Source organism: Chenopodium album, chromosome 3 (assembly GCF_948465745.1).
Source record: "Chenopodium album chromosome 3, dcCheAlbu1.1, whole genome shotgun sequence".
Lineage (NCBI taxonomy): Eukaryota > Viridiplantae > Streptophyta > Magnoliopsida > Caryophyllales > Amaranthaceae > Chenopodium > Chenopodium album.
This window is the reverse complement of record NC_137836.1, coordinates 29,078,113-29,090,268: the sequence shown is the minus strand read 5'-3', so window position 1 is coordinate 29,090,268 and position 12,156 is coordinate 29,078,113. Positions and strand designations below refer to the sequence as shown.

The 12,156-nt window shown below is 42.2% G+C and overlaps 1 pseudogene; it reads right to left on the bottom strand.

The window, feature by feature from the left end:
* Window positions 1–836: 836 nt before the first annotated feature.
* LOC145626079 (small nucleolar RNA R71) lies at window positions 837–935 on the bottom strand (annotated as a pseudogene).
* Window positions 936–12,156: the final 11,221 nt, after the last annotated feature.

Genomic DNA, 12,156 nt, shown 5'->3' with positions numbered 1-12,156 from the left:
CATCTTCGAGGTAGCTTGACTTAGACTCTAGTTTTCATCATTGCATTCCCTAGGGATCGACCCTTAACTTACCCTATATTCATATAAGGTTGGTTAGGTGTTTACAAATTTAGTTTGACTTGGGGGAAGGGTAGATAACGACATACATTTTCCTCTTGTCAAAATGGCGCCGTTGCCGGGGAGTGCTATTGGTGCTTAGCTTTTGTTGTTGAGTCTACTTCATTTTAATTGAAAAAAAAATACAAAAAGATTTTGTTTCTTTAGGCTACACTTGTAGCCGTGCTACTTATATTTTCTTTGAAGTTTTGCATGCATAGAGCTCGTGATCGATCCATTGTGCCTTTTGACCCGGAAATCGAAAGGACTCTCTCAAGGAGAAGAATAGCTAATCGATCCTTGGGGTATAGTTCTTCAAGTGAAGAAGAGATTGAAGAAGAGCAAGGCATGGGAGAAAATCCGAGAGTGGCCTTGAAGGAGATAGGAATACCCGGTGCATATAGGTTTGAGAGCGGCATAGCTCCGCCTACAACATCGGCAAATGATTTCAAAATTCGGCCAGCCATGATCACCTTAATTGAGAGGAGGCAATATAGTGGGGCTAAGAATGAGAGCCCGTTGAACCATCTTAAAGAATTTGAGAAATATTGCAACACCATCAAAGTCAATGGAGTTTCTCAAGAGTTCATCCGCCTCAAGTTGTTCCCTTTCTCTCTCATAGGAAGATCCTTAGAGTGGTTAGATAAAGAGGTGAAGCCCAATTCCTTGAGAACATGGGATGATGTTACAAAGGCCTTCTTGTCCCGCTTCTACCCTCAAAAGAAGACGGCGGAGGCAAGAGCCTTGATTCAAGGGTTCAAGCAAAGGCCAAATGAAAGCCTTTACGAAGCATGGGAGAGATAAAAAGAGTATCAAAGGGAGTGCCCTCACCACGGAATCCCAACATACCAAGTGGTACAAATCTTCTATGGCGGTTTAAGTCCCTAAGGGAAGTCATGCCTTGATGGGGGGGGGCCGAGGGTCCTATCATGAACAAGACCGAAGAAGAAGTGGTGGACATTATTGAGGACGTGGTGACGTACTATAGAGATTGGCAAGATGGGGAGAGGGACTCTTCAAGCAAGCAATCTTCATTGTACTCGGTGGACCATCTAAATGCGATCAACAACCTTTCCTCCCAAATGACAAACTTGGGAAAGGAGGTGACCGCAATCAAAGCCAAGTTGGAGAGCGCTTGTTCTTCTTCTCAAGCTTCGAATCTTCCCACCCAATTTAAGGGGAGAGGTACTCTTTCTAACTCTCAACCCCCTCCCTCTTCACATAATATGCCTATGGGTTGTTTATTTTGTGATGCATGTGGATCTTATGATCATGACTCTAGTAATTGTCCTAATGAATGTGTTGATGAGTTTGATAACAATGAGAGTGAGCATGTGAATTATGTGTCAAATAATAATGTTCAAAGGTTTGATAACCAAAGAGGTCAATGGAATAGGAATTACCAAAACCAAGGCAATTTTGACAACTATAACCAAGGTGGTGGTTATAGAAACCAAGGGAACGAAGGTTCTCGTGGTAGCTATAATAACCAAGGATATAGTGGCCAAAATCAAAGCCAAAATTATGGTAATCAAAACCAAGGTTATGGAAATCACAACCAAGGTAATGGTAATCATAATCAAGGTGGTGGTAACCATAATCAAGGTTATGGTTAAAATCAAAATAGGGGTACTTGGAACAATCAAGGGAGGGGCAATTTTCAAAATAATGCTCAAAGAGGTCCCCCACCCTGATTTGTTCCAAGGACTCAAGGAGAAAATTCCTATTCACAACCTTCTTCACCTAGGACCAATTTGGAAGAAATAATTGAGAATCAAACTAAGTTGTTGAACACATACATGGCCGTTAGTGATAAAAAGTTCAATGAAATGATGACCCACAATAAAATGCTTGAAAACAAAATTTCTCAACTTGCTAATTCTTTGAAAGATCATGCAAGCCCTTCTTCTTTACCTTCCCAAGGTCTTGATCCCAAGAAACACGTGAATGCTATTGTTACAAAGAGTGGTAAGGTTCTTGAGGAGAGATTGCCTAGGAAGTGTGAATATAAGGAGATTCCTAGGGAAGCCTTGGTTGAGAATGAGGGGGATAGGGCATCATTGGATGAGGTTGTGGTTGAGACACCTAGAGAGGCGAGAGTAGAGAAAGAAATTGTGAAACCCAAGCTCCCTTACCCAAAAAAATTCATGAGACACAAATTGGATGAACAATTTGGGAGATTCATTGATATGCTAAAACAACTTCATCTTTCTCTACCTTTTACTGATGTGATCAACCAAATGCCAAATTATGCCAAATTCCTCAAGGACATTTTAAGTGGGAAAAGGACTTGTGAGGTTGTGAAGACTATCAATTTGACCCAAAATTGTAGTGCTATCATCATGAACAAAATGTCACCCAAATTGAAAGACCCCGGAAACTTCTCCATCCCTTGTGCCATTAACAAGATGCAAATTGATAATGCCTTATGTGACTTGGGAGCTAGTGTGAGCATAATGCCATATTCGGTTTATCAAAGGCTTGAACTAGGGGAACTCTTACCTTCTAAAATTACCTTGCAATTAGCCGATGGGTCAATCAAGTTTCCAAAAGGTAAGGTAGAAGATGTTCCATTCAGGGTTGGGAAGTTTGTGTTCCCGGTGGATTTTATTGTGCTTGAAATGGATGAAGATGCTACCATTCCAATCATTTTAGGTAGACCCTTTCTTGCTACCTCGGGTGCTATGATTGATGTGAGGAGTGCAAAGATTTCCCTTAAGGTAGGAGATGAGCTCATTGAATTTGATTTGAATGAAAGCATGAAGTATCTATGTTCTTCTCTATAAAATTGCATGATGATTGATTCACTTGATCATGTTGTGTCTTCCATGCATGAGCACTTGCTCACCTCTAACGATGCTCTTGAGAATGTTTTGTTGAACAAGGACAAAGTAGGTACACCATGCAAGGAAGTGGCATTCTATGAGGAATTTCTTAATGGAAGCATGAAGGAAGTGGATGAGCAAATGTGCTTGAAAATCTCAAGCCAAGAAGCTTTGCAAGCGGCCACATCAAAAGAAGGTAACGGTGTGCCTATGGTAGAGCTCAAACCTCTACCATAACACCTTAGGTATGAGTTCTTGGGCCCTCTTTCCACTTACCCCGTGATAGTTAGTGCATCCTTGAGCGTGAGCCAAGCTCAAGCGTTATGTGGTGTTTTGAGAAAGCACCAAGGTGCTTTGGGGTACACAATTGATGATCTTAAAGGTATAAGCCCCGCCTTGTGCCAACACCACATAACACTTGAGGAAGGCGCCCTTCCTTCTATCGAACGACAAAGAAAACTACATCCCCAAATGGGAGAGGTAGTTAAGAAGGAGATCACTAAGCTATTGGATGCAGGAATCATATTTCCCATCTCTAGCTCAAGGTGGGTCTCCCCCGTGCATGTCGTTCCAAAGAAGGGGGGCATAACCGTGGTTGAGAATGAGAAGGGTAAGCTCATTCCAACTAGGACGGTCACGGGTTGGCGGATGTGTATAGACTATAGACGTCTAAACACATCCACCAAGAAGGATCACTTCCCTCTTCCATTTATTGATCAAATGCTTGAAAGACTAACAAGGCACAAGTTTTATTGTTTCCTCGATGGATATTCAGGATTTTTCCAAATTCCCATCCACCCCGATGATCAAGAGAAAACTATTTTCACATGTCCTTATGGGACCTTTGCCTATCGAAGAATGCCCTTTGGGTTATGCAATGCAACCTCTACATTCCAAAGGTGCATGATGAGTATTTTCGGGGATATGTTGGAGGAGGAAATGCATGTCTTCATGGATGACTTTTCGGTGGGGGGTGTTTCATTTGAGGAGTGCCTTGTGAACCTTGAGAAGTGTTTGGAAAGATGTGTGAAGGTCAATCTTGTTTTGAATTGGGAGAAATGCCACTTCATGATGGAGGAAGGTATAGTGCTTGGGCACAAGATTTCAAATAGAGGCATTGAGGTGGATAAAGCAAAAATAGAAGTGATTGAGAAACTTCCACCTCCGGTGAATGTCAAGGGTGTGAGATCGTTCCTTGGCCATGCGGGTTTCTATAGGAGATTCATCAAGGATTTTTCACTTATTGCTAAGCCCCTAAATGACCTTCTTCAAAAGGATGTTGAGTTCATTTTTGATGACAAATGATTGAAGGCATTTGATATATTGAAGAAGGCCCTAATCTCCACTCCTATTGTGCAAGCCCCAAGGTGGGATCTTCCTTTTGAATTGATGTGTGATGCTAGTGATTGGGCGATTGGAAGTGTTTTGGGACAACGTGTAGACAAGAAGCTTCATGTGATTTACTATATGTCCAAGACACTCAATGGGGCTCAAAAGAACTACACAGCAATGGAAAAGGAATTTTTAGCAATTGTGCACTCTTTTGAGAAATTCCGTTGTTACTTGTTGGGTTCCAAGACCATAGTTTTCACGGATCACGCGGCCCTCAAGTATCTCTTTGCCAAGAAAGAGTCCAAGCCTAGGTTGATTCGATGGGTGCTTAAATTGCAAACTTTTGAGATTGAGATTAGGGACAAGAAGGGTGCAGAGAATGTTGTGGCGGACCATCTTTCTCGCCTTGAGGGTGATCAAATTCATGATGATGTTTCACCAATTGAGGATAGAATGCTTGATGACTTCTTATATGCCATAGAGGTGAAGGAACTCCCATGGTATGCAAACTTGGTGAATTTTCTAGCATGTGGGGAGTTTCCACCCTCTTTCTCAAAGAACCAAAGGAAGAAAATCAAAAGGGAGGCAAGACATTACTTGTGGGATGATCCCATCCTATACAAACGAGGGGTTGATGGCTTACTTAGGCGTTGCGTTCCAAATGAAGAGGTGCCTAGTGTTTTAAGGATGTGCCACTCGGACCCTAGTGGTGGGCATATGGATGTTTCCAAGACCGCTACCAAGGTTCTTCAATGTGGTTTGTGGTGGCCGCATCTCTTCAAGGAATCATGGGGCTTTGTGAAGTCATGCGATCGATGTCAAAGGGTTGGGAATATCTCCAAGAGGAATGAGATGCCTCAACAGCCCATTCTTGAGTTAGAGGTGTTCGATGTTTGGGGGATTGACTTCATGGGACCATTCCCATCTTCATATGGTAATCAATTCATAATTTTGGCTGTGGACTATGTTTCTAAATGGGTTGAGGCCATTGCCTCCCCTACTAATGACCACAAAGTAGTGTTGAAGTTGTTCAACAAAATCATCTTCCCAAGGTTTGGCGTGCCTAAGGATGTGATAAGCGATAACGAATCTCATTTTGTTCACAACGCCTTCCAAAAGATGTTGAGGAAACATGGAGTGCATCAACGGTTCGGCCTTCCATATCATCCTCAATCGAGTGGCCAAGTCGAGGTCTCCAATCGTCAAATAAAGCTCATTCTTGAGAAGACAGTTGCAAGGAATAGAAAGGATTGGTCGAACAAGTTAGATGATGCTCTTTGGGCTTATAGGACGACTTTTAAGACACCTATTGGAACCACTCCATATCGCCTTGTCTATGGCAAATCATGCCATCTCTCGGTAGAGCTTGAACATCGTGCCTTGTGGGCCATCAAGAAGATAAATTTTGACTTAGCTAGTGCGGGGGAGAAGAGGTGGTTGGATCTTCATGAGCTAGAGGAACTTCGTCTTGATCCTACTAGCTTGAACCCCACTGTGATCATACACTAAAGTACGGTGGCATCCAAAAAGGAAGAAGATAGAGCAAAAGAGTCGCCAACAAGTTTTTTTAAGGAACTTGTAAACCGTTCACGAGGTGAAGGTTACACCCCTTAACTATCCAAGAGATCGTCAACTCCATAAGGTCTAGAACCAAATAAGGGTTCGGGGATGATGGTACAAATCCAACCTAAAAGAGATTGAACCTGCCCTAATAATAGGCCTCTACTTTATTCTGATCGTATTCATGTGCGCTTTTTAATTAACATGCAATCAATAGGATTAACCCTAAACCTGTTTATCTATGTTGGTTGAATATAATGCACAAATAAACTATTATTGGCGATCACTTAAATTATAATCATATTAACTCTAAACAAGATTATTAATTATCTTATTAAGCTTGATTACAAGTACAAATTCCCTTTAAACATGCAATAAAAGGCGTGATCAAGCAATAACAACAAATATCAAGCAACATAATAATAAATAATCAATCATTAGAATAAACATGAATAATAATAATCATCATCAAAGTAATAATAATAAAAATATTCATAGTCATCATAAATTATAACAATTATAATAATAATCATGATCATGTTAATATTAAAGCATAATAAAAATAGCAAGATCCTAGGCATGATACTAACAAGATTAATAACAAACCCTAGCATGTCACTAGGCAATAAAAATCAAATCTTTAACCCTAACATGATACTAACAATCATAAATATTAGGAAGAACATAGGAAGCATCGCAACAATCATATTTAGCATATTTGATATTATAACCTTTTCCCTAAACATGATACTAGGAATATCATAATAACAATATAAACATGATTTCTACATCATAATATCAATTAAACCAATTAAAGTACTTACTTTGATGCGTCGTACCTCTTTCTAATAACAAAATACACACGTTAGTAACTTCAAGGAAAATAATAATCAAACAATCAAATTAAATAATTGAAAGAGAGATTTGGGACCAAACCCTCTGAAATTAAACCTTTTACGTCTAGGGGGAAAGCAACTTCGAATATGGCTAGGTGTTTCTAGATCTTGTGAATGCGGAATTTTGTATGAGAAGAAAAAATAAGAAAGAAAGAAAGAGATTAAGAGAGAATTGAATGAATGTTAATTAAAACTGATTGTAGAACTTGTGAATGATGAGAATTGGTGAATGATTAGAGAGAATAGGTGAATGAATGAAATCAATTGGTGTATGAAAACGGAGTTTTTAATACGATATTTATAGAGAAAATCAGCCAAAAAGATAAATTAGATAAAACAGAGTCTGACGCTCAGAAAACAGAGCTAGCGCCAACCCTGGCTAGCTGGCGCCAGGCACCAGCACTAGCGCCAGGCGCCAAGGCCTGGGGTTAGGCGCCAAGCCTGATTCCAACGCGTTTTCGAAAATCCGATAAGTTTACCGTATTGGAGGATAAAATAATATAATTTCCTCGAAAATGCTATTTGATTTTAATTAAAACTCTGAAAAGTCAACGAAAGTCAATTTATCAATGCTAATTGAATTAGGAATGAAAAGAACTTTCTAGAAGAATCTAGAAGACTAAAACCATTCCTAATTTCATTAGGAATGATAAATCATATTAGGCCCTCCCCTAGATCATTGGGCCGTACATAAAGCTCAAACCGGGCCCAGTTTAGTAAATTGGCCATAACTTCCTCAATATTCATCGGAATTGGGCTTATAATATATCGTTGGAAAGGTCTTTGCAAGCCCCATCCAAATACACTATTATTGGACCCATATTATGGACCAACCAAACTAGATTGGCTATTTTCTTAAATAAGTTTTCAAAAACAGAGAGAAGAGAAAAGAAATAAAAACTTTCCGCAACACTAGACTTTCCACACTTTCGTTTCATTCGATTATGATTTGACGTGAAAGGTACTCATTACTGGGTTTGGTTTTGGGGAGACACAAATGGGTGTCTACAGAAGCCCCCACTTTGACTGAGTTTGGAGAAACGCAAGTTTCGTAAACAAAAGTCAAAGTATCGATAGGGACGGAGAATGATTCAGAACGTTATGCGATCCTAAATCATTCTTGCAACGCCGATACCTGCAAACTAGCGTTAGTTAAATAGATAAAAGAGTTAAGAAACGCGTATCTTGCACCGTCGAGCACATGCCTCTGAAAGTAACCGATTGTTTTGATGACCTCTTGCAAGCTAGGGAACGCCATCCCGCTTGAAAACCGCTACGCCTGTAACTGCTTCCAAATTTGGAAGATTGCTTCGCCTGAAACGATCCTCCTTCGCATTGATAAAATTCCACATCCTAGGGAATACCATCGAAGATTATTTCTCTTGAAACAATCTCCATCCGCATTAATAATATTCCACATCCTAGGGAATACCATCGAAGATTATTTCTCTTGAAACAATCTCCATCCGCATTGATAATATTCCACATCCTAGGGAATACCATCGAAGATTATTTCTCTTGAAACAATCTCCATCCGCATTGATAATATTCCACATCCTAGGGAATACCATTGAAGATAACTTCGCCCGAAATTACCTCCAGTTGTTCGTGACAACTTTCCACAAGCTAGGGAATGCCGTCGAAGATATCTTCTCTTGAAGTCACCTTCATTTGATGCGATAATTTTCCAAAGGAAATTACCAAAGATCCACGCCTGTCGATCTTTAAAAGTTCGCCTGAACTTTGCTCCTGCTATGCCTGTACGTCGGCGCTTTCGTTGTTTGAACCTGTATGTCGGTGCTCTTTTGCTCTTGAACCTATATGTCGGTGCCTTTTTGCTAATGAGCCAGTGCTTAGGCGCTTCAAGCTAAGTGAGACGATCTCTTATCAGGTCGATCACTTTATGTAATCAAGCCGATTACTAAATCATGTCAAATTGCTTAGAGGGGCTAACTAGCATACCAAGGAACCCGAAAATATGTTGCAGAGGGCTAGCACAACCTCATCAGGTGGCTGGGTGCTTTAGCGCCACTGAAAAACCATCAGCGCCACCTTATTAGCATTAGCGCCAGGCGCTGATATTGGCGCCAGGCGCAAAGCCAAATTTGTGATGCCAATGCATAGGGCTTGGCGCCAGCACGGGGTTTCCTTAAATACCCCCTTCCTCTTCATTTCGCTGCTTTGTTCGTCGCGAAACTGCTCGAAGAAACCCGAAAGCTTCAATTGCTCATTGCTTGCTCGTTTCTCAACCGAATTCGCTCAAATTTGTTGCAAATCAAAGCTCTTTTCAAATATTTTCCTGATCTATGTAAGTTTTCTTCAAACTTAGATCAATATTTATGAATTCTTGGCTTGTTTATTCACGAATTTCATGAAAATTCGAAACTTAAAATGCTCAATTTGCTTTGTTTGTCAAGTTTTATGCCATGAAATTGCTTGATTATGTTTGTATATTTCCTTGGGAGTAATTTGAGACTTGTTTGACTCAATTTGGTGAAGAAATGAGCAATTTGCCATTGTTGGACCTCTTAAGGTTGTGAAGAACAATGTGACTCGTTCTTGACGTTTTTGCTAGCAATTCTTGTCCAATTTGTCACAATAATCACCATAGTGTTGCAAGAAATTGTTTGATTGCTTGAAAAAATGTCGTTATGCTCAATTTGAATTTGTGCTCTGTTTTAGTACTACGTACTATGTTTTTGCGAACATAGTATCATGCGGCTAGGCGAACTTTAGATACTGTAGAACCTTAATTTATGATAATTTTGCACAATGTAGCATGGCTAGAAAGCGAGGCTTGAGTTCACGGTCCCGAAACACTAGACGGGAGCATGAGCCCGTAGAGGATGACATCACGCCTTCCACTTCGCTTGGTCGACTTTCGGAGTGGAATGAGCGTACCCTGTTCTTCGCCCCTGTCCACCACATTTCTGAGAGGGTGAGACTGGGCATCGCGCCCGGGAGGGCACGGCATCATGGCTCTGGCTGTGATGGTTTAGGCGATTTGTACAAGATGTACATCGCCAGGGATCTTGAGACGAGACTCCTATGGGAGTCTTGCGGGCTAGCTACTCTGTTTAAGACCTTTGAGGCTATGGTCACCTCCAGCGGGGGTCATCATGTAGTGCGCGCTTTGGTGGAGTTCTTCTGGGACACCACCAACACCTTCCATTTCCCCTGGGGCGAGATGATGGTCACCCCTACGGATTTCAGTCTCATTACAGGACTGGAGTTCACTTCTGTGTCACTGCCGTTTGACAGTGGAATCGACGTCTTCTCTTCGGAGGTCGAGGAGCTGTTGGGGCCGATCGCTATTCGGGCCCGAGCTGAGGTCGAGATGACTCAGTTTAGTGCTAGAGGAATTCCCCGGTCGACGCTGGCAGCGGCTCTTGGTGACGATGCGACCACCCGAGAGCAGCGGGTGCGTATCTTTGTGCTGATGTTGTTGTCAGAGACATTCTCCCCTGACAAGGGTAGTAGGGCATTGCTTTACTACCTCCCCGCCTTCCGTGATCTTCACCGGATCGGGACTTATGACTAGGCCAGCTTGGCCTATGCTGACTTTGTTCGTGCGCTGAGAGACTCGTGTCGACACCGATCCTTTGGGACGAACGTTGCTTTGTCTGCCTTTTGGAAGGCCGTAGAGGTAAACATTTATTCCCTATAAAGTTTAGCTCTGCATATTAGTTAGCATTTACTCACACTTTTAACTCCTTGTAGATCTGGTTCTACGAGTATTTTCCTACTGCTGCGCTGGCGAGACCATCGCCGCAGGGATTTCCAGTGAGCTCCTCTTGGGGCGGTCATCATGTGGACATGTCCACCACACATGTCCGGAACCGGATCATCGCGGTACGACTTTTATTATTTATTTTTCATTTTTCGCGGTGCTTAGATATATTCTTGCTTGATTGATGCTCTTTATAGGGACCTGAGGTGGTACCGGCCGTGGGGTGGTTAGGCAGTCCCTAGGTTAGCCGCACAGTATTCTACTGAGCGTCGCTATTTTCAGGGGACTTATGGAGCGGTCGCGTACTTAGGATAGAGGGTCGCTAGACAGTATTCTTCTGATGTCTTCGTCGTTCCTGCTGCTCCACCACGTCATATGTTCGACGAGGCGCGGTTGTCGAGCATGTATGAGGGAGTTGGTACCCCTTGGCGGTCCCATGTGATCCTCGGGCGGTGTTATGCTGAGGAGCTACTACCTTTGTTAGCTCCAGCCCCCGTACCGGCTGAGGATGTGAGGGTAAGATTTTCTTAGCTTTACTTTCCACTAAGTAGCCCCCAAGTAATGTTTTACTGACCTTTTTGTCTTATCAGGAAGGTGCTGCTGAGTTCGTGCCACCCCGTATGTCCATCCACTATAAGGGGATGTACGGGCCGATCGAGGAGATGATTTCTCCGGCTCCCGAGGGCGAGCGCTTCGTAGAGCGTTCGATTCCTCGCCACCAGACTAGAGTAAGCCTAGTTTTTTCAGAATTTTTGTGTTCATATATCATGCACTTTTACTGACTTATTTTTCTGACAGTTTTCACGCGAGGTGGTTTCGGTGATGGCACGATGCATAGATACCTTCCGGAGCTAGTTCGTCCGGATGAGGAACGCGGCCACTTGCCGTTGGGATGACGTCATCCGAGAGGTAGCCTTTCTTTACTCATTATTTTTGCATTGCTGCTTCAATTTTACTTTGTTTCTGATTTAACTCTTTTTGCAGGGTCAGCCTATCGCTTCTCACACCCACGCGAGACCTGAGGGGCAGAGGGATCCAGCGAGGTCCAGCTCGAGACGTCGTCGCACTTTGTCAGGGGAGAGAGGCGGTCGCTCTGAGGCTGCTCGAGCTGACGTTGCAGAGGGCTCGGGATCTTCTTCTGAGGTTGCTCATGCTGCACCAGTAGGAGAGGCTACCTCGGCTTTCAGAGGTGGTGGGATGTACGAGGTTGGCTCGTCATCGCAGCAGCCTCTGCGGCCTCAGCCTCAAGTTGATCCTTGCTGGAGTGGTCCTATATTGAGTCTTCCTCCTCCTACGGAGACTGGAGCTGGAGCTGGGGCTGGTGGAGTGGTGACTCCTCGTCCGGCGCAATTTTATGATATGATGGGCCTACATCCTCCGGCGCCGTAGTTTGTTCCTGTGTATATTTTATTTTGACTTTTTTACATAACTTTGCCTTAGACTCATTAGTTAGACACATTTTGTATATTTATGCTATTATGCATTTATTTATTGTTGTGTGTATGTTTGTGTGTGCAAGAGAAGTGTGACAACAATTTTGCGCAAAAATTCCGTCATTTTTATTATTGATGGAGGGTATCCGATTCTCTCCCTTTAAAAGAAAAAATAAAAAAGGAAAAAATCGAATAAAATGTCGGGTGTTTGGAATTTAAAATAAAGTCCAAAAAGAATAATATAAATTAAAAATAATAGCTATATTTAATTAATTAAGAAAAAG